The 21,259-nt window shown below is 37.7% G+C and overlaps 1 protein-coding gene across 1 annotated transcript in view; it reads right to left on the reverse strand.

Annotated features, from left to right (window-relative positions):
• LOC106874694 (ubiquitin-like protein 3) overlaps positions 1–21,259 on the reverse strand; it is an 81,392-nt gene that overhangs the window by 2,845 nt on the left and 57,288 nt on the right. The window lies entirely within an intron of this gene.

A 21,259-nucleotide genomic window follows, 5' to 3' on the forward strand; every position in this document is an offset into this window, starting at 1 on the left:
GTGGGGCATGGGAGAAATATACATATATCTGCTTGTCCCTAAAAGTTTGGCAGGATTGAAGGAAATAGTAATTCATTGAGTAACAACTACCTGTTTCATCAAGCATGTGCAAGGACTCACTGCCCGTTGGCAAGAGTTTTCAGAAGGTCCATAACCTCAGAGCCCCCACGATCAATATTGGTAGAATGAAAGGATAGCGTAGAGAGATTGTTGAAATGTTAGTTGAGGCAAGACAGCTGGATAAAGAAGTGATGATTGCTAAACAGGGATAGAATCTAAAGAAGAAGGAGACCCTAGACGATGTGAGACAAGAAGTCAAAACTGACTTTGAAATGAGCCTCACAAAGGACAAAACAGAAGACCCAGATGATTGGCAATTCGTCATGCTTGAGCAGAACCGTTTCATCTCAGCAAACAAAACAAAGGGGGGGGGGGTCATGTCTAAAAAAGGAAGCTCTGTCGATCCTTAAGTCACTCTACTAGCTAAAACATTATTCATTCAAGTACTGTAAAATGATACCGTCTATTCACCTACACTTAGTCTCCTCACTAGAGCCCTTTATTACCTCCATGCATCTCCTCCTACCTGACCCAATCATATTTCCTTCAGCCCTACCCCAAAAATTTACTATTGATCACACCTTCACTTGAGTGCTCCATTCACTAAAACCACCTCTACTGCCATCTATAACCATGTATCACTCTCCTCTCACACACTTGAGAACTTACCATACAACTTTTCTTATCCTTTGTATAAGTGGTTCTCAACCATTTTTGCCCAGTGGACCCCACCAATTCTTATTTTGTTTGTGTGGACCCTCAAAGCCATTCAATGTCAAAAAAACTCCTATTATATTTTTGTAATTAAATATTAGGAATTGCTTTTAAAAACATTGTTAAAATATTGTGTGTACAGAAGAATAACCAATTTAGCAGACAATTTTTAACAAGAAAATCTTATATGGACCCTGGTTGAGAACCTTGTACCCCGATTACCTCTCTCTCTTGCCAGCTGGGGAAGCCACGTATCTCATCCTCTGCAAGACACTTGTTCCTGTCCCTCTATAATATTTTAACTTCTCAACACCTGGAATAAAGCCATCTCCTCAGTTGCAGGCATCTTGTGAGTTACATAACAATCCTAACTGTGCCGGTGCCACGAGAGAAGCACCCAGTATACTCTGTGAAGTGGTTGGCATTAGGAAGGGCATCCAGCTATCAAAGCCATGCTAAAGCAGACACTGGAATTCAGTGAAGTTCTCATGATTGTCGATACCTATCAAACCACCTAATCCATGCCAGCATGGAAAACAAACAAATGATGATGATGATGATGATATATGCATGCATGCACGTACGTACACACAAACTTACACACATGTGAGTTTGTGTATATATCACAAGTGAGTGTGAGTGTGTGTATATATGCATCAGGTCACTTGTAAGTACCACAAGTAAGATGTAGTTTTCTGGTACAGCCTATTGCAGTGTTGGGACATTAGCAACTAAACTAGTTTCCAGTACAAAAACAATAACTATCAAAGAGATGAACGAACCTAATACAGGGCCCATGACTATCTAGCAATGCTGAGGGGTCTTACAAATCCCAGGTTACTGTCTAGCAATGCTGAGGGGTCTTACAAATCCCAGGTTACTGTCTAGCATGCTCTAATACCACAGGAAGCAAGTTACGTCTCAACTTTTGTTAAAGCATGTCTCTAAAAGAAGGCACTGGTGTGTCAACTGTTACATCAGCAGTATAACTGGGAAAGCAGTTAGAGTTGGGCAAAAGCAGCCAGGCTAAGAGAAGGACAACAAGCATAAACCCCGCCCACTTCCTGTAAAGAAATGAAAGCTAAGGGTGTCAACCAAAACTTAAATCAGGCCTGATGAGAACTTGGGTCTCACCAACTCTATTCATTCTGGAAAAAGAAAAGACGAACTGGTGAACATATGAAGAGATACATAGTAGTGTTAGGCCCTTCAGGAAGTGGAGGTCACCATCACATGGGCTACTGGAGATGGGTCAGCTATGAAGAATGCTGCAGCTAATGTTGAAATGACCTCAAACTTTATCACATGAAGGATTGGTGCTAATAAAAATAAGAAAGCCTTCAGAAGGATAACCTAAGGCACACAACACATAAATGCATAGGGAATATCAAAGCACTTCACCAAGTGGTGAGGAAATGAAACAATGCGTTTGACAGAGACCTGGCACATTAGGTCAAGCTAGCTCATTATTCTGAAAGGAATTGGTACAGAGGTAGTGGTGTAGTCCATTCTAAGAATGCCATAAAAAGCTGAATCTCCTACAGGGGAGTCAATAATCGGGTGTCTATGCATATTTGAAAAGCTCCACCATTCAATCTCTCTTTGATCCAGGTTTATTTACCTACAACAAAACAAATGAGGAGATGGGGGCTTACTATTGCTTTGTGCAAGACACCCACTATGGCTGCCCAAGCCGAGATATTGTGATAGTTGCAGCAGGGTTTAGTACCATTGTAGAAGGGAAGTCCTTAGTGGAGGGTATTAGAGCCTGAGAACTCAGTACCACACAAGGAAATACCTTGTCTGCTGCCACAACAACCTTTTTATCACAAGTACTGAATAGAAGAGAAAACAGAACTAGAGAGATAAAGCTTAATCATGATGTCCTCAGACAACCCCCAAAGCTACAGAATTTAACAAATTCCATAATTGTTTGGAATGGAACATTGCTATAATGAGTTGTTTGGGAATTTCAAGAGGTCAAGACCACACCAGAAAAGATACTAGGTAAAGAATCCAAGAAATCTAATCAACTGAAGATACTAATTGGCTGATGGACAGGAGGCACTCATTCGGGACTACACAATTTTCTCCAGAAGAGATTAAGCAGAGATATGAAGCATCTTAGAGCAAAACAATACCAATCTAGGCAGGAAAGGGCCTAATGGTTGGAAAGGCAGTGTAGGGAAAAAAGAGGAAGATTTTCACCATAACACTACAATAGGTAATACTGTCATTAAAAAAAATTTAGGAAAAAATTTCCAACCAATCAATGCAACATTAAGTATGAAGAGAGCTAACAGACTTGAAGGATTATCTGAGTGGGTAGGAAGAATACTATATACTATCAGGATGTCCAGGGCATTTCCGATTCAAACTGTAACTATAGCAGAAACATGCTGCACTGTATGCTAGAAATTCTGAAAGAGGAATTGAGGGAAGTAATTCGGCACCAACCCAATAACAAAGCAGTAAGTGGCAATGACCTTCCTGCAGAGTTACAGAAAACAAACAACATGATGACAAAAGTTCTCACCAAGCTGTGTAATAATATCTGTGAGATAGGCAAACAGCCAGCAGACTGCAGGCAAGCAGACTTAGTTGAACTACCTAAGGCTGAAAAAGACACAGTTGAATGCTCGGAACACTACACCATAGCAGCACAAGCAAGATGTTGCTGGAAATTATGCTAAACAGGGTGGAATGGACTACTGAAGAACAGTCCACAGGAGTGTGAATGGAGTTTCATAAAGGGCTGAGCAAGAGGGACCAGGTCTTAATATGAAGAATCTCATCCAAAAAGCCAGCAAACATAATGTTCCACTGTACACTGCATTCATAAACTATAAAACAAAAGCTTATAACCAAGTCTAGCATTCCACGACAAGAGAGTTATTTTACACATGATGAAGGTCCAGCAGTTAACTTATGCTTAGCATCAGCAAAGGAGATCAACAAGGGTGTCATGTTTCACATGTCTACTTTGTCTACTATTAGTAAGAGATGATGTAGAGGTTAGCAGATGATCTTATTTGAATCCACAAGCAGCAGCTATATAACTTTTGTTTGTTATGCTAATGACACTGCAGATTGCCACTATTCCAGATGAACTCCAGGAACTGATTGACAAAGTTAGCAAGTTTCAACCTCAGATGAGCACCAAAGAAGACCAAGATCATATCATGGCTGATAGTAGAAATCCTGAGCAGTTCATGACATGATGCCAGTCAACAAGTCCAAACTACTGGGCTCCATCATTGACCAAACAGTAGACTACAGACAGGAAATTAGGTAAGACTTGATCTTACCTTGACTTCCTGGCTGCAGATCCACTTTCCATGATGGCATGGGTTGGACATGTTATATGGTCCAAGACATGGTAAGAGACTTTGTCTGCTCATGAAGTTTACCACAGCACCCTAACACTAGGGAAGTTGTCATGGCTTTGATAACATAGGCGCAGGAGTGGCTGTGTGGTAAGTAGCTTGCTTACCAACCACATGGTTCCTGGTTCAGTCCCACTGCGTGGCACCTTGGCCAAGTGTCTTCTACTATAGCCTCGGGCCAACCAAAGCCTTGTGAGTGGATTTGGTAGACGGAAACTTAAAGAAGCCCATCGTATATATGTATATATGTGTGTGTATATATATATATATATATATATATATATATATATATATATATATGTACATGTATGTGTGTGTGTGTATATGTTTGTGTGTCTGTGTCCCCCCAACATCGCTTGACAACTGATGCTGGTGTGTTTACGTCCCCATAACTTAGCGGTTCGGAAAAAGAGAATGATAGAATAAGTACTAGGCTTACAAAGAATAAGTCCTGGAGTCGATTTGCTAGACTAAAAGGTGGTGCTCCAGCATGGCCGCAGTCAAATGACTTAAACAAGTAAAAGAGTCGATCCATAACCCTTTGTTGTGCCAGTCACTTGACAGAATATATTGGGTGGATTTTATAGTGGCATCATCACTAGTGAAATTTCCTTGTACTTCGAAAAAGAATAAGGGATCCTCACAACTGTATGCTGTATCCATTCAAGGCAGGCAGATAAGGTAGAAAAGGAGTGCAGAAAATTAACAAAAGTAGGCGCAGAGAAAGAGTGAGAAGCAAAATTATGAGGGAGTGGGGCAGGGGACAGAGCAATCAAGCGACAGTATGGAGGGAATGATAAATGGGAGACACTGTAAGGAAAAGAGACAGACAGTAAGAGAGGCCATAACTGCAGGGTGTAATGAAAGATAGTAAAACTCAGTGGGTAGAACAAATGATGAAAAAGTTATAGAAACAGTTAGTAGAAAGAGTGTGTGGTAGATATATCAATAATGAGTGACACCTGGGGAAAAAGGAAGTGGTGGCTAGTAATATAGAAGGGTAAAGTTAGCAGAGTAAAGTATATCAATAAAGATGTGAGAGAAGGGGGAGTAGTGGCAGGTAGCACATGTTTATAGGTGAGTGGGAATGGGAGAGAGAGGTGGGGGGTGGCGGAAAAGAGTATTGGGGTTCCATCAGATCTATTGCAACTTGTATTAGGTATTGCAATGCAGGAGACACCAACGAAGATGGAGATGCCAATAAAGAATAGCAGAGGGGAAAAGGGGTGGAGGTTAACAGCATAAAAAGGGTTATTATGTTAGCTGGTAAGAATTATAGATGTCAGTGAAGGAGTTAACATGAGGGGTGGGAAGGAAGCATTGACAAGCAGTATATGAGGAAAGAGATTGAAGTGTACCAGGTATTAAGAGATCTGCTGGAATCCCTCGTTACTAAAAGCAGTGCAGTTTGGAAGGAGAGAGGGGCAGCAAGCTACAGATGGTGGTAGAGGCAGGAGAAATTAAGTCACAGACGGTATGGTACTTTGAATAAAAAGGGGTGAGATATTTGAGGATATCGAGTAAGCAGTAGGGGCAGCAAATGGTGACTTAGATACATAATGTGTGAAAGGCTAAGAATTTCCGAGCCTCCATCATTCCTTGCTCTCAGTTTAATATAGATTTTGCCAAGCACTGGCTATCACCAGTGTTTTTCCACACAAATGCAGCACTTTGAGATCAGTCTTCACCATTTTGTCTCAAGTATTTCTCGTTTTCCCTCTTCCACATGTTCAATTCATTTTGAACACTCAACACTTCCTCATACAGTTGCTATTCTCTATGCCAGTATTCCTCAACCATTTTCTACCCCTTTGATTCCTATTTTACACTACTGACCCCCCCCTCCCTAGACATTTGAAGTTTTAAAAAAATTCCATTACATTTTTAGAATTAAATATAAGGGATTGCAAAAAAGAAAAATGTTAAAATATTTTGTATACAGTAGAAGTATAACTGATTCATTGCACATAATTTTTAACAATTAAATCTTAAAGGGACCCTAAAGGGCCATATGAACCCCTATTGAGGACCACTGGTGTATACTAACCACATACTGCTATCAGCACAACCATTTCTCTTGCATACCACACTAGATTCCTCTAATATTCAGCACACTGATGTTACACTATCAGCAAAGCATGCTTGCTTCATTTTTTGTCAGGTTTTACCAGTCCACTGAATTCAGGGTACCCATCTCACTACCATGCATCGTTGTACCCCACGCAAAGGAATCAATACCATCTGCCCATCACACTAAGGGGAAAGCTCTTTATTGCCAGCTCTCTTAAACATTTTTTTCCAACCCATTCTTACTCTGCTACTACACTTCTTCTAGACATCTGCTTCCACAGCTAATTAGGCCACTTGTGTAACGAAATATCAACTACTTTTAGAGAGCCATTTGAGAGCATTCAGGAAATAGATTCTCTCAAATACCCAATGATTACAGTTCCAGTGCACCTGCTCTGCATATGGAATCTACCTTCTCTGTTAACTTGCAGATGATTCCCACATCTTATACACCCATTCTTTGCTAAGCACACCATATCATATTGCTACCTACTCCTTTAATGCATATTGAGTACAAACATTTCCAAGTACAAACATTTTCCAGACTATTTTACTTCCTACTTGCTAAAACTTTTGCTTTTGCTTATTTCACCTTAACCCTTTTCTTACCATATTTCTGTTGAACAACACTGCACTTGCTTCAATTAATTTCAAAAATAATAAAGAATTTGATAAAATATCTTGGTCATTACTAAGCTGGTAATTGGAACATAAATTAATGAGGAATCTTAATGGTAAACTTTAATTTAGATCACTTTATATAGAAAGTTTGGATCATGGGTTGGTTTCAAAAGAGTTAAGGCCCACCAATTCTAGGTTTTTGCTTTCACCTCTAAAATTACCACTCACAGATTCTGCTATAAGACCTAGGTCATCAGCATACAGATGTTCCCATAAACAGCTAGTTTTAAGTTGTTCTAATCTGCTTTGGAAAAACTATAACAGACAGGAAAGGACTGTGAACTTACGTTCTTCCGGTACTACAAGCTAAAACCATTACTCAACTCATTAGTAATAAGTGCTTTTCTATAAAGTATCTGCACAACTCCCAAAAGCCATTCGGCTATTTTAGCATCCTTTGTAACTCTGAGATGACACAGCAAGGACTCATTCAAAGGCATTCTCAAGATCAATGAATACTGGGGGCTGTCTCCTAGCTAAGAACTTCTCTTACAGTTGTCTCACAAAGAACATGGCATCAGAAGTACTTCTCAGCACAAAGCCAAACTGCATCTCATACAGGCTTCAGAACCATTGGCTGATGGTTCATTTGCACTACATTGACACTGTTGTTTGATGTCTTCAACTATAGCTGAAAGTTGACCAATAACCTGTGAGTGAAATTTGATAGATAAACCTGTGAGTGAAATTTGATAGATAAACCTGTGAGTGAAATTTGATAGATACAAACTGAAAAAAGCCCATTGTGTGTGCATGTATATGTGTGAGCACGACCATGACTGAGTATAAATATCTTGTTTTGATATATGCTCATTATAAACAAAACAGTCCCATTTCTTAGTAATTCTCAGCAAAAGCAAAGCCAGGTTGTTTCTTGCTCAATAGACTAAAAGTATTATCAATTTCTTCAGAAACGGATAAAAGGTTAGTGACAGGAAGAGCATCTGCTTCCAGGAAAATTTACTTCACAGTTATCATCTGACCAATGCATATTAGACATTAAAACAATGATATATATACACACACACATGTCAGAGACACCCACTACACTCTCAAGAGTGGTTGGCATTAGGAAGGGCATCCAGCCGTAGAAACCATGCCAAATTCAGGCTGGAACCTGGTGCAGTTCTCCGGCTTACCATTTCCAGTCAAATCATCTAATCCATGCCAGTATGGAAAGCAGACATTAAATAATGGTGATGATGATGATGATGTATGTATATGAAAATATATATAAATATACATTATAGATATGGTTATGTCCATAACCGCATGGTTTTGGGTTTAGTCTGATGTGTAGTACCTTGGGTAAGTGGCTTCTACTACAGCCTTGGGCTGAGTAAAGAATTGTGGGTAGATATGAGAAATTAGAAACTGAAAGAAGCCCATTGTGTTTGTGTCTCCTTGTTTCAATGTTCAGGATACATGTAAACAAATACTGCCAGAAGTGGCAATATTTGTTTCCAATCTTCTGCGGAGAATTATGGTCTGGTTTGGAAACAGGAGAGGGTTAGTGACAGGAAGGACAACCAGCTTTTAAAAAAATTTACATCAACAAATTGTATGTAACCGAAGCTCAGAGAAGCAGGTGTTAAAACAATTATGCTGAAGAAGAGGACATATCATTCATATATATATATATATATATATATATATATATATATATATATGTATATATATATATATATATATATATATATATATATATATATATATGTATATATATATATATATATATATGTATATATATGTATATATATATATATATATATATATATATATATATATATATATGTATATATATATATATATATATATATATATATATATATATATATATATATATATATATATATATATATGTATATATATATATATATATATATATATATATATATATATATGTATATATATATATGTATATATATATATATATATATATATATATATATATATATATATGTATATATATATATATATATATATATATATATATACGTATATGGGGGTCATGCAGATTATGGTCAATAACTTGTTAGCAGCCAGTATACAAATGGCTTGTATGGAACACACGAAAGAAAAATAATCGATCAATAAAAAATATCAATCAATATATACGATTCACTTCATCCCATTTCAAAATTATTGGAATAATTTTGACAAGATGACAAGTGCTACACAACACCAAATTCAAAAGCAACTTGCATTGTGGGATATGCAATAAATAAACAAATGAATTATAATAGACAATTACAATTCAATACAACATGGATTTTCTGTTTTGTTCTTGAAACAGGTCATACAAAACTGACAGCCATTCTTATTTATATGCATATTTTATATATATATATATATATATATATATATATATATATATATAAAATAGTTAACACGAATGATGTTTAAAATTTACAACAGCTGTTCTGGTAGAATTTTATTTAATATATTCTTAAAAGATTACATCATAATATACACCCCACCATCATCAGGTAAAATTAGGTAAAGTTTTACACAGTTGACCTGGATGTAGCCATCATTTGTCGGACTGGACTAGGCCAACAAATTGTAGCTATATCCAAGTTGACTGTTTACAATTTTATCTGATGATGGTGGAATGTCCATTATGATGTAATTTTTTGCAACTATATTACATAAAATTCTACTGAAACAAGTCGTAAATTATAAATGCCAGCATTTGTATTCACTATTTTATGCTTATGCTGCACCGATGCTCTGCTGGTGAGTCGGATCAGTGGTTACAAATTGGATTTGGTACTTGCATATCAACAGTATCCCGCCAGTACTTGAAGTCTACAATGTTGCTTTATTTCACTATGTGCTCTCTCTGTTCATACCTAGCCATTTTCTAGCATCTTACATGTTGATGTGCCTTGATTCTTAAGGAATTCATATAACCAAATATCACAACTGTCCAATGAATGGGAACATGAAACTGAGCAACAATCTTGTGAAAATTTTACAGCTTTAATAAAAGCATATTACTCTACCTTTTTGATATTTGAGTACTATTTTTCCCACTTTGTTTTGCCCTTACGTGCTCACCTCTGTGTGTGTGTATAGATACACACACACACACACACACACACACACACACACACACACACACACACACACACACACACACACACAACCATATTTATATTTATCAAATTATTGGACCAGGTTATGGAAGTCACAGAGAGAGAGAGTTATCAGTTGATTGTTAACTTAGATGAGATCCAGTTTGATTTTGTGCCGGAAAGAAATACTACTGATGCCATCTTCTTGATAAGACACTACATGAAAAGTATTTAGCTAGATAAGTTGCAGCATGTAACATTCAATGATCTGGTGAAAGTCTTCAATAGAGTCCTTTACTCTACACTCTGGTGGTCCCTGAGGAAGCTGGAAGTGGACAAGTGGCTTGTGAGTTTCATACAAACCTTGCACAGGGTGCTGTCAGCATGTGAAAGTTAACAATGAATACAGTAACAAATTTAGTGTGCAAGTAAGAGGTCTACTGGAGACCAGTACTTGGTCCTCTTCTAATTATCATTGTCATCCATGGGAACCATTATATGCTGATGACCCCATTCTTACAGCTGACCTATAGAAAAGAACGTTCATTCATGGAAGGAAAACGGACAGATCCCTGCTTCTATCAGGGAAATGGTCTTGCTCAATACACATACCAAATGCAGATTCCACCGCACCTTTTGTACAGTGAAAACACAGGAAGTTTAACACTAAGATGAGATATAGATGCTCTCAGTTACCCACAAGGATAGTAGATAGTCTCTATAACCTAGCTGAGCTAATTAACTGTGATGAAGGACAATTAAATAGTAATAGTAACCAGAGTAAGAACAGATTGGAGAAAGTTCAGGGTGCTATTATTTTTGTTGGCAATAAAAGGTTTTTAACTCTCAGAGTGAAAGGTAGATTGTATGGTGCTTGTACGCAAATGGTAATTCTATATAGTAGTGAGATGAAGGCCCTGAACACAGAGAACCTGATAGAAAGAAATGAAGCAAGTGTGCTCACTTTGACATGTAATGTCAATGTTCATGAATGATGAAATACAAATGAGCAAATGTGTTAAGAGAAAAACTGTTCAGAAGAAGAATCAAATGAAATGTACTTGTTTGGTCATGTGATGCATATGGATGAGGACAGTCGCATAAAGATGTGTCTATCACTTCCAGTACACAGAACCTACGGAAAGGACTCTGGATGAGGTGGGATGAAGTGGTGAAGGCTGACTTCATGATTTTGAGCAGCATGGAGATGACAGGACCAAGATGACTGGCAGTAGAGATGACAAAGGACTGATACAAAATGCACTGCTTGAGAAAACCTGCTCAGCAATGGTAGCACAGCATGACTGAAGTTCAGAAAGAACAAGGAGTATGTATAGTAATCCCTCCCCATATTGCAGTTCACCTATCACACACTCAGTACATTGCAGTTCACCTATCACACACTCAGTACATTGCAGTTCACCTATCACACACTCAGTACATTGCAGTTCACCTATCACACACTCAGTACATTGCAGTTCACCTATCACACACTCAGTACATTGCAGTTCACCTATCACACACTCAGTACATTGCAGTTCACCTATCACACACTCAGTACATTGCAGTTCACCTATCACACACTCAGTACGTTGCAGTTCACCTATCACACACTCAGTACATTGCAGTTCACCTATCACACACTCAGTACATTGCAGTTCACCTATCACACACTCAGTACATTGCAGTTCACCTATAGCGCACTCAGTACATTGCAGATTTTTCTGGCAAATGTATGTAAATTTATATCATGGGGTTTCTGTGGCTAATAGGTATTTATATTTTTTTAGATTTTAATTATTTGTGTGGGAGGTTTTGGAACATAGCACCCATAATAGTTGAGGGATTATTGTACACAATTAAGATTATGAACACACGGATGCACAATATAAACATAACTGCCCCTTCTTCCCTCCCCCAGCATCCTTGTCAAATCTATTTTCCCCTCTCATCTAGACAACTGGATCCCAATCAGGCTCTTTGCCACCCATCTATCTATACTTACCCTCACTTTTTACTATTGTCTATCCCATCTCAGTTTTATCCATAACTCGGAGTCCCCCACTACACTCTTACAGCCTTGAACCTCACCATTCATCTTCTATTAGAATTTATTACAAACCATTTCACATCAGCATTTCTGTACTGCCCATATCCATGCTCTCTCTCTCTCTCTCTCTCTCTTCCCCTTCTCTGAGCTACTCCCAATTAACATCTACCCGTCCATCATTCTTACCATCCCTCAATTCATGTTTGCCATCAATCACCCTCACCTACTCTTCCTTCACCACTCACCACATTCATTTCCTCAATACATCTGACCATCACCTCACACCATGTTTATATCCATCCCTCACTCTCACACTTTCCCACCCCCACCAATTTGCCAGTCTTCACATTTTCTCCTATTTATTTTGCACACATCAGCCTTGTCACTGGATTTAATTCTCCCTGTGACACTATTTCAGCTATTCCCTCCATGTATTTAAAATGCAAAATAGTCAGCTATAAATGTCCTTCACAACAAACTTTTCCTACTCCTCTCATTATACAGGACCTTCCAAACACCTTGCATAAAGTGATCTTTTCATTTCCTATTCTCCGTCTCAAGCAAAGGATCTTTAATCTTGCAAATTACACGGTAACCTCACTAATGCTGGTGCAACAAAAAACACATGCACAACTAGTACACTCTGTAAAAGTATATGATATATATATATGTATAGTATGTAATCATTATTTTAATTCTTTTTCATTTTTTTTACTTGTTTCATTTAACTGCTGCTATGCTGAAGCACCGCCTTACAGAGTTTTAGTTGAACATATTGACCCCCAGGACTTATTCTTTGTAAGTCTAGTACTTATTCTATCAGTTTGTTTTGCTGAACTGCTAAGTTGCAGGGACATAAACACACCAACATTGGTCGTCAAGCAGTGATGGGGGGGGGACAAATACAGACACACACACAAAGATACATACATATACAACGAGCTTCTTTCAGTTTCCATCTACCAAATCCAATCGCAAGGCCTTGTTGGCCCAAGGCTATAACAGAAAATACTTGCCCAAGGTGCCACGCAGGGGGGCTGAACCTAGAACCATGTGGTTGGGAAGCAAGCTTCTTAACCACGCAGTCACACCTGTATTAGTATAGTATATAATTATCACCATTATTTTAATGTTTACTTTTCCATGGTTGCATGGGCCACACAAGACTATATTAGGGTGAACTTTCTGCAACTGAATATTCTCCCTGACACCAACTTCCACTTGTTTCTAAGCTAATGTGACAATCTCCCCAACTTGAACCATGAACAGCTGGGGCAGGATTACAAGGGTAACTGGAAATAAATCACACAACACGAATGAGCTGTTTGTTTACAAAGATTGTGCAACATGTCAAGACGTGTCCTGAAGCCCAGATATACTTTTATAGAGGACTACAAGCAAATGACATTGCTTGCGTGAAGAAAATGAGGCTTTGTTGACAAATATCAAACACTCACAAAGACAAGAGGAAATACAAACTCACTCACACATCTATAAATATATATATACATATGTGATGGGAGTTCTTCAGTTTCTGTTGACCAATCTCACTCACAAGGAATTGTGATATAGTAGAGGGCACAAGCTGAAAGTGATAAAGCAGTAGAACTAAACCCTTAACTATAAGATTCTGAAGTAGACTTCCTATCCACACAGCCATGACTGCACACACACACACACACACACACACACACACACACACACACACACACACATTTGAAGTGTAATATATGAAATCGTAGAATCATGTGGTTATCACAGAAAGCTCCTCTAACAGATATGGCGAGCAGACCATTTAGTAATCCAATTTAGAAAGCTATAATGCTGAGTTCTATGTAGCTAAAATGCAGATCTGATCAATGAAATTATTTCAAAGTGAGTATATAAACCATCAGAAGTCAGAAAGTAATAAGAGTCACCTCTTATTACTTAACCACTTAGGGTTACAACCATTTTGCAGCCTTCATTATATAATAAGAATTTCAGGGTGGAAGAATTGGTATAACCATGATACTTTAGTGATCTGATGAGCTAGCTTTCTCTATCTGCACCAATTGGTAAACATACAATTGCACTGCATAACAGGCACGTTAGTGCAGACATATAAAAATAATTTATTATACAAGGAAACTATTACCACATGATGAAGGCTGCAAAACAGCTGTAACCCTAAGGATTACAAGTGATTAAATATATTCACCTCTCATACATTGACATTTTATGGTTTGCATACACACACACACACACACACAATCATCATCATTTAAAGTATGTTTTCCGTGCTGGTATAAGATTCAATGAATCAGAGGACTGAATCATATTCCAACAAGTGCTTTCGCATGGCTTCTGCAATTGGATGCCCTTCCTAACATCAAAAACCTTTACAGCATGTACCAAGTACATTTTTCATGGTACCAGCATTGGTGAAGTCAACATGTATCTCATAAGGATAAGACACCCTTCAACTGAGTAGGACTCTAGTAGACAGAGAGGAGAGACAATGGCAAGGTATTAGGATGAGATCCCAAAGTACAAGAGGGTGAACAGAAACTGGTAGGAATAGTGGATAGTGGTCGCAGGTGTGTACAAGAAGAGTAAGTGGTAGTTAGATGCATTAAGAGTGGGGGAGAGTGAGGGATGACTAGAGATACGTAGGGATAGAAGAAGACTTAGAAAATAGTTCATAAGGGTAGAAGGATAACTGATGGTAACTACAAACTGGAGGGAAGGTAAGAGAGAGTAGGTAATGATTGGCACAACAAAAAGAGAATAGTAATAAAAGAACAACAGAATAGTAATAAAAGAAGTAGTAGATGGAGGACAAAAAAAAGGCTTTGGTCAGTCTGGGACTATAGTAGGAGACATTTGCTCAAGTGTCACACAGTGGGATTGAACAGGAGACAACACAGTTGGGAAACAAGACTTTTAACCACACAACCATGTCTGCTGTATGCAGTTGATTATGGCAAAGTAAAAAATTTTCATTAACCCAAGCAATACCAGATAGCTACTGCTGGTTATGTGTGTTTCAGCATTCTTTTTGTTTAACATGTAGGCTACACAAAGAGCTACACTGCTGATATGAATTTACATCCTTACTACCATCATTTCACTGTGGATCAAGCTTTAATCTCCAACACACAACTGAGCTGCTATGGTTAGACAGTAACTGAGCAACAAATCATAGGCAAATTCTTAAATTCACAGAACCATTCAAGTGTATTCTAGATCAGGCCTGGCCAACTCAAATTACATTATGGACCACTTTAATCACAGAAAGATTTTTGAGGGCTGCTTGTATATTGACAGATTTGAAAGCATTTTGCTTTCTCATGCTATCATTACAATAATGAATGAATGATCATTGATTTAACACAAAATATTATCGTTGCAAAAACAGTTGAATCTTTCTTTTTTATTTTTCATTTCAATCTCTAATTTTTGATAAAATCTTTTAAAACGTTTGTTTAAATAAACCCATTTCAAGAAAGTATTAACTGGACAGAAAGATAAAAGTCTGTGGGCTGTGGGCCTCAAGTTGGTCAGCCATGTTCTAGATCAATAACAGCCATAATAAGACTATAAAAGAAGCAAAATGGCCAGGTGAATATGTATTGGATTACAAGTTCAAATCTCCTTCAGATATTTTATCATGGTAGAAAGCAATTCTAAATACTTTAGTTCCACTTAGCTTTGAGGAATAAGCATCAAAGGAAAAGTTATCAGTGACAAAACTATCCTACCTAGCGCCAGACAATTTTTTTTTCTTTTAACTTTACAGAAACCGCCAGATCTATAGAGCTCTGCGGTTCTTGAAAGAATTATATCAGCTCCAAATTTATTTAAAATCTATAAGACTCACTGAGTAACATGTTAAAAATCAGCTGTGTATTAAAGATCAAAATACATATGTGCGTGTGATATATATATATATATATATATATATATATATACCGGAGTAAGCGCATGAAATGTGCAACAAGGTGGAAAAAAGAGTACTCAAATACCAGAGGTAGAGTAATATGCTTTATTTAAAAGCAGCAGAAATATAACAAAAAAACCGTTTCTAACAAAACTGTCCGATGAACGGGAACATGAAACTCAGAGTAACGGTTTTTTTGTTATATTTCTGCTGCTTTTAAATAAAGTATATATATATATATATATATATATATATATATATATATATATATATATGAGAGAGAGATAGAGAGAGAGATGCAGGTGTGGCAGTTTGGTTAAGAAGTTTTTCAAAGCATGGAAATGTAGATGTTAAAATGATGAAGAAGAAGAAGAAGAAGAAACAGATTGCATTACTTTGTCTACTTGTGGGACAAAAACTTATCTCAGAAATGCTTGTGAAGGAATTCTATTTTAATGGTGGATGAAGCTTTAGTTCAAGCGAAATCTAGAAAACTTAACCCTTTATTGCTGAGTATATACACAAGCACAACTACATGTCTGTGTGTATGTATGTGCATATATATATATATATATATATATATATATATATAATACAAATAATATGTGAGTATATGCATATATATGTACATGTAGATGCATATCTGGGTACAGGACGTCACAAAAAACGTGGACAAAATGAAAAACAGAACATAAACAGGGCACAGAAAACAAACAGGCCACATAGAGAATATTTCCTTCATCAGCTGCCCCTATTCTAAACTAAGCGTTTTGAGTGTGTGTGTGTGTGTGTGTGTGTGTGTGTATGTGTATATATATATATATATATATATATATATATATATATATATACACACACACACACACACACACATATTTTCGTGTGCAGATTTACATAAAAGGTAGCATGTGACCAACAGAATCAGCAGGAATAGGTAACGTTGCAAGAGGGTGATGAGAGAGTGAAGGATTGACATAAATATGGGGTAGATGTAGTCAAATGTGTACAGGGTATGAATGTAGTGAATGATGAACAAGAGCAGGTGTAATCAATGGTAAATAAGAGTTGGTGAGGGTGTTTAATAAGTATGGCATAGCTTAGAGGAGAGGAAGTGGTGACTGGCAATAGTTTTGTAGTAACAGGTTTTAATTTCATTAATTATAGCTGCAAATTAAAACAGTAAATAGGTGTGAAATGGCTGAATGGTGGAGTTAAAGGCTACAAGAATAGGGGTTAGAGTGTTGAATAGAACAGGGTTTATCTTGTACATGTAAAAATGATGGAGTGGATATATATATAATTTAACATCAGTGTTCCATGATAGCATGGGTGGGACATATATATATATATATATTATATTCAGTGTACAGACCTACAGGGGCAGAATGACAAAACACACAAGTACAATGTGCATACACATACATGTGTACTTACAAACAAACATATACCTCTCCCTCTCTCTACATATATATATATATACACACATGTAGACATGTACAGACACATATGTATTGAGATAAAGAAACCGAAATAAGACAGCTTATTTCTTATAGGGTATATTTAGATTTTAAAGTTAGATAATTTAAATCATTCAATAAATATATATATCAACAATAATCTGGAAAAAAAAATCCTCAATATTGTTTTTAAAAACACTGTAAACAAAGATTTTGAAAACAGCAATAAAAAAAATCATGCTTTGTAATTTTTTTCCATTTTAAGCACTGAACCAACTATTACTTGAATTTACTTATTTTCAATCTTTGAATGTAGGGCCTCATGGAGGAAATGGCTACTGACAGACCTTTGGCAATATGCCATATTAGAGAAGACCCGTCAAGCCAAGTGAAATCATAGCTGTGGCCAATGCTGGCACTTGAGCCAGTGGCATGTAGAACGCAGCTTTTGAGTGTTGGGCCTCATGGCAGCAAGGTGGCCAATGCCAGTGGCATGTGAAAAGCACCTTTTGAATGTTGGGCCTCACGAAGGCACTGATAAAAGACCAAGACCTTTGGCATTATGCTGTGCTTGAGAAGAAAACCCATCAAGCCAAGTGAAATAGCAGTCATGGCAGATACTGGTGTCATACAAATGGTACCTGTTCCAGTGGCACCTAAAAGCACCCATCACATTCTCAGAGTGGTTGGCATTAGGAAGGGCATCCAGACATAGAACACCATGCCAAATCTGACAGGAGTCTGGTACAGCCTTCCAGCTTGCCAGTCCTGGCCAAACCATCTAACTTATGCCAGCATGGACAATGGACGTTAAATAATAATGATGATGATGAATTTGCCCTTCAAAACAGTCCTTAATTTTTTACACTCATCTATCATTTATGTAAGTGTTTATATGCAATTGTGTGTGCGTGTGTGTGTTACTGTATCTATAAAATTTGAATACTAATGAGTAGTTATAATGATTTTGGCAAGTTTCACTGTGTTTGTTCATACTTTGATGCATGAATTATCCCATGTGGACAGCTGTGTTGTTCTCTTATTCTTTTACATGTGTGAGTCATTTGACTGCAGCCATGCTAGAGCACCACCTTAAAGGGTTTTAGTCAAAGAAATCAACCCTAGGACTTATTCTTTGTAAGCCTAGTACTTACTTTATAGGTCTCTTTTGCCAAAGAGCTAAGTTATAGGGAAGTCAACACACCAACATCAGTTGTCAAATGATGGTGGGGGGACAAACACAAACACACACATATATATATACATACATACATACATACACACACACACACACACACATATATATATATTAAAATTATTTTAAATATCGATCTTATCCTTATTTATATATATATATATATATACACACACACACACACACACACACACATACAACAGGCTTCTTTCAGTTTTTGTTACAAGGCTTTGGTCAGCCGAGGTTACAGCGGAAGACACTTGCTCTACGTGCCACAGTGTATATACGTGTGCGTGTGTGTATAATATAATAAACAGGATTTAAATGAAAGCTATATGTTTCATGTTTCTGATCACAGAATAGTCAATTGAGCTTGTATAGCATGCCATGTACTATCAAGCAATCATTCAATACACACATATGTACATATTTGCACATACGTGTGTGCGTGCGTGCTTGCATATATGTATACATACAAAGAAAGAAAGAGTAAGAGGAAGACACACACACGCTACACAACCACATGGCTTCATGTTTGATTCCACAGTACCTTAGCCAATTGTCTCATACTTAAGCCATTCAGGTGACCATTCTTTTTTAATTCAATCTGATATGCAAAAACCTTTTACATCTGTGTGCGTGTGCACTTGTATATGTATACTTGACCCCACGTTTCTTTGCCGTGACATCAGGGTTGACCAGTTGTAACATTTATGCGCTAATCGTTGTTACCATCATGCTTGCAGGAGTGAGACAATTTGTTGAGACAATTTCCCTTCTTTTCTTCAAGTCTCACTCGTTTGCAGCAAGGTATTATTACCCCATGAATGACCAGAAACAAGGAACTTTGCTTGTATGGAAGTAACACACTTTATAACTATCCCATGCAGTGAAGACAAGGAGGCACAAACACATACACACATTACACACACACATACATACGCACACACACGTTCTGTTATCACACACACGTTCTGTTATCACACACACACACTCGCAGACTTTCGCACGCGCACTGATATTCATCTCCCTTTTTCACTCTCCTGTCTTAGAAAGAACTTTTCCCCCACCACCTCCACTTCCGGCCTTATCACAATGTAACCTCATGGGCATCGGTACCATTTTCCTCTTTCTCCGTTCTTCCATTCTCCGAACTTTCCATCTTTCCGACGAAGGGCTACGCCCGAAACGTCATACACTCTCTCTTTCCTTTCCTGAGCGTCCAATAACACTATCCGTATCACGTCCTCACTTTGTTGTTTTTTTGAACTTATATATATATATATATATATATATATATATAATACATGAATAAAAAATAAAAAACACACACACACACACACACAAAGATGAGGTAAAAAAAAAAAATAATGTGTATTAGGTTAACACTCAGGAAAACTGGAGGAAGTCTAATGTTATGAGCTTATGTTCTTCTACAGAGGGGAGGGATGAGGAGAAAGAAAACATAAAAAGAAAAGAACAAGCATGTCTCAATTAGACAGTCACGCATGCTGTATCTATGTATAATATATATATATATATAAATAAAGCAGATAAGTAACAAGGATGTCTAGGTAACAGTGCATTACGGCTGTTTCAAGTGGCTCCATTTAATCAATCAATGGAAACATTACATCAGTTTGAAATAAACCACTCTCCTCCATTCTCATATAGATTTCCAACCTACAGGATACTCCATTATAATTTTTTAACAAATTGATGTAATGTTTGCATTGATCAATTAAACGGAACTACTTGAAATGGCTGTAATGCAGTAATACCCGCCCATCCTTGTGACTTATTTGCTTTTTATTCATCTAACTTCAAGCTGCTATGAGGGCAATACTGGACTGACTTGGTGCCTCAACTGAAGTACCTAATTCAACTGAATCCTAATTACGTCTTATATCTATATATATATCTTCATTATCATCGTTTAACGTCCGCTTTCCATGCTCGCATGGGTTGGACGATTTGACTGAGGACTGGCGAACCAGATGGCTGCACCAGGCTCCAATCTGATCAGGCAGAGTTTCTACAGCTGGATGCCCTTCCTAACACCAACCACTCCGAGAGTGTAGTGGGTGCTTTTACATGCCACCAGCACAAGGGCCAGTCAGACGGTACTGGCAATGGCCACGCTCAAAATGGTGTTTTTTACGTGCCACCTGCACAGGAGCCAGTCCAGCAGCTTTGGCAACGGCCTCGCTCGTATGTTTTTTCACGTGCTACCGGCACAAGTGCCAGTAAGGCGACGCTGGTAACGATCACGCTCAAATGGTGCTATTTATGTGCCACCAGCATGGAAGCCAGACAGACAGTTGCTCTGGCAATGATCACGCTCCGACAGTGCTGTCAGCGCTCCACTGGCACAGGTGCCAGCCATCGAATTTGGTTCAATTACGATTTCGATTTCACTTGCCCCAACAGGTCTTTGCAAGCAGAGTTTAGTGTCCAATGAAGGAAAGGTTGGCATGGGTGCCAGTCGTCGAATTTGGTTCAATTTCAATTATTTATATAGATATATGAGAGAAACTGCAATAAAGTTTGTTCTAACCGAACATCCATGTTTAAGTGGGGATAAATATTACTGCTTGGTAGTAATACTGCCTCTGTCACTAATATACACACGATAACCTTCTTT

This window comes from Octopus bimaculoides, chromosome Z (genome assembly GCF_046866305.1).
Source record: "Octopus bimaculoides isolate indiv1 chromosome Z, ASM4686630v1, whole genome shotgun sequence".
Lineage (NCBI taxonomy): Eukaryota > Metazoa > Mollusca > Cephalopoda > Octopoda > Octopodidae > Octopus > Octopus bimaculoides.